We start from the raw sequence: 3,013 nt of genomic DNA, 5'->3' as shown, positions 1-3,013 counted from the left end.
TTTCTTTTAAAACCCGCCGCATTAGCTCTGGCTGTGCAGCTCAACGTGAACTGCAGGAATAACTTGTAGTGGTGCTTTCAGAGGTGCGGGTTGAGCGAGTGGTGAGAATGATTTATCTTTGTGAACAAACAATTATGCACCATTTACATCTCAACCTGCTGCTCAGCGTGTGGCTCTGTCTACCTGTAGCACAGGTGTCAAACTCCAGTCCTCAAGGGCTGGTGTCCTGCAACTTTTAGATGTGCCTCTGCTGCACCAAACCTGAATAGAATATAGGTCATTAGCAAGGAGAACTGAGCTACACAAGGAGGAGGTAATTAAACCATTTCATTCCAGTGTTTTGTACCTGTGGCACATCTAAAAACTGCAGGACAGTGGAGGACTGGAGTTTGTCACCCCTACTGTAAAGTTCATGTCTGTGTTCCAAGTTGGTCAGAGCGTTAGTGGTTAACGAACCAGCGCTAACCTCATCATGCAGGTTCAGCCCGGTNTGTGTGTGTGTGGGAATACTTTCTGAGTGCACTGTATAATATTGTTGAATGCTGTGGGTTGATTTAATTTGATTGCTTTTAGAGCTCTTAATCCTCCTTTTGTTGTAATATTGCAATACTTTATAATGTTTGCAGGTGGCCAGATGTGTACTTGGGACTCTCCACCATGGGTCAGAACATGTCAGTTTCAAGCTTGCAGAGGGCTCTCAAGCAAGCTTTGGGAACAAGAACTTCTAGCACCATCTCCAGAAGAGCACCTGACCTTCATCAACCAGTCATCACAGCAGAGCTTATGGTTCATCCAGGTTACCCAAGTCATCCTGATGAAGGCGGCTGTGGGGAGGGCCCAGATGACTTCTCCCAGTCTACTGAAAGAGAACATGAGCTGAATATGCTCAGAAGTCCATCTGTCCTGGAGCTTTACTGCCAGGAGGGAGTCCAACTCTGTGGTTTTAGAGACCTTTGACAACTGTTGTCTTGGAATAGTACAGTTTTACACTTGTGGATAAAGTTTATGTTTATATATATATATATATATATATATATATATATATATATATATATATGTGTGTGTGTGTATATATTCCCCTTTTACTCTATGATTCATAGAGATTTAAACATGCACTTAATGAAATAGAACATGATTGTGAATCCTTCTCTCAACATGAGCTGCTGGCTGAAGCATGTGGGCGTGGCTGAATAGCGAATTCCAGTCTGTCGCCGTTTGCATACATTTGACTAAATCACACATGCATCATCTGATTTGCACCAAACTTCATATGATTTACCTTTAACTTCTAATGAGCCCAGTTGCCTTTAATTGTAATTTGACTCCACTGCGCCCTGTAGATTAATCCAACAGCTGTACCTCCTTAATACATCAACCAATCTGCATCAGATGTTTTGTGCATCATCAGTGCTCAACACTTTGAGAGTCAAGATATGTGCCTTGACTCACATATCTCAGAGATAGTGTAGTTAGTTGGGGGGACAAAAAATTGTCAAACAACACAGAGTAGTCTATTTTATAAAATATATATTTTTGAATTTAGTGTATCCATCAGTTTCCTTTGTAAGCTTAGTGATTTTCTTAATGATTTTAAAATAGAGAATGAAAACCATAACACTGTGCAATAAAACACAGTCAGAACCACAACCAAGTTTACTTATTAACAGTAAAAAGAAAAGCAAACAGAAAAAAAAGACACCTGGAGAGATCAGACAGCAAGTAAAACAGCGCACCTGGACCAGCTCTCAGCTGGATTAGCGTGACGATCAGAAAGCTAAATGAATAACCCCAAAAAATAGTGGTGTAAAATGCTGGTTCTGTTCTCGCTGTTGGACCACCGCCATGCGATACTGAGGAATAATATTTCACAAATGTAGCGCTGCTCAATCTCCGCTCAGCAGTGAACTCTCACCGAATGTCTGCTTAAAGCTGCAGGATGTAATAAAAAAAAGAAAGATTTAATATGGATTAAAACTTTTGCTATGACCTAACTTATGTTAGGTCATAGCAAAAGTTTTAATCCATATTAAATAGTGTACAGGAACATCTATCTTATGATAGATAATCATTAAAAAAATAATCGATCTCTTCTCCCTCCTCCTAGCATTCTGCAGTGGTTTATGAAGTTGTGACGTCCGCCTCTTTCCACTCTTTATGTATCTCTGCCAGATTCTTGAATCTTCTCGATTTCATAATTTAATCCACAATCATCTCTTTGTCTGGTGCATTTTCTCCTGCCAAATGTTGCCCTTCCACTAGATTTCCATTGATATGCTTGGACACAGCACTCTGAACAGCCAGCCTCCTTAGCTATGAACTTTTGTGGCTTACCCATTCTATGGAGGGTATCAAGTCTTCTCCATAATGAACGGAAGTGAGACAATTGAACCAAACTCAAGCAATTTAATGACACCTGGTGGTGCTTTGAGTTTAGTATATGATTAGTGTGTCACACTCAATTTGCAACATTCATGTCCTGTAAAATTTGGGCTGATTTCTTCAGAGTATTCAATTTTTTTAAATTCCTGATTTTGTGGACTGAATGAGCTGGAAGCCCAAACAAATACTTGAAATCGTTTAAACTGTGGGCCTGGAATCTATAACCTATGAAAGTTTAACTTTTTAAATGGAATTACAGGAATTAAACAACTTTTCTATGATATTCAGATATCAGGGCCTCAGAGAGGAACTGGAGAAGGCCTGGAAGGTGAAGACCACAGTGGTGCCTGTGGTCATCGGGGTCCTCGGGGCAGTCACCCCCAAACTGGAGCAGTGGCTCAAACAGATCCCAGGAACAACATCATCTCAGTCCAGAAATGTGCAGTTCTAGGCACAGCCAAGATACTGCGCAGAACCCTCAAGCTCCCAGGCCTCTGGTAGAGGACCCGAGCTCAGAGGATGAAAGAGACCACCCACGGATATATATATATATATATATATATATATATATATATACACACACACACACGTTTTTTCTCTCTATTTTTTTTTTCGGTTACACGATGTATAACAC

The 3,013-nt window shown here is 40.5% G+C and overlaps 1 long non-coding RNA gene across 1 annotated transcript in view; it reads left to right on the top strand.

Annotated features, from left to right (window-relative positions):
- Window positions 1–14: 14 nt before the first annotated feature.
- The window catches only part of LOC106940603 (uncharacterized), a 7,012-nt gene continuing 4,013 nt past the window's right edge, over window positions 15–3,013 (top strand). Inside the window, exon 1 of the long non-coding RNA XR_001423148.1 lies at window positions 15–478. This is a non-coding gene — a long non-coding RNA (uncharacterized LOC106940603). The remainder of the gene's footprint in view (window positions 479–3,013) is intronic.

The sequence above is a fragment of the Poecilia latipinna genome, unplaced genomic scaffold (assembly GCF_001443285.1).
Source record: "Poecilia latipinna isolate Pla-1442-1.1 unplaced genomic scaffold, P_latipinna-1.0 Scaffold3293, whole genome shotgun sequence".
Lineage (NCBI taxonomy): Eukaryota > Metazoa > Chordata > Actinopteri > Cyprinodontiformes > Poeciliidae > Poecilia > Poecilia latipinna.
Note: the sequence above shows the minus strand (reverse complement) of the source record. Positions and strands in the feature narration are given on the sequence as shown.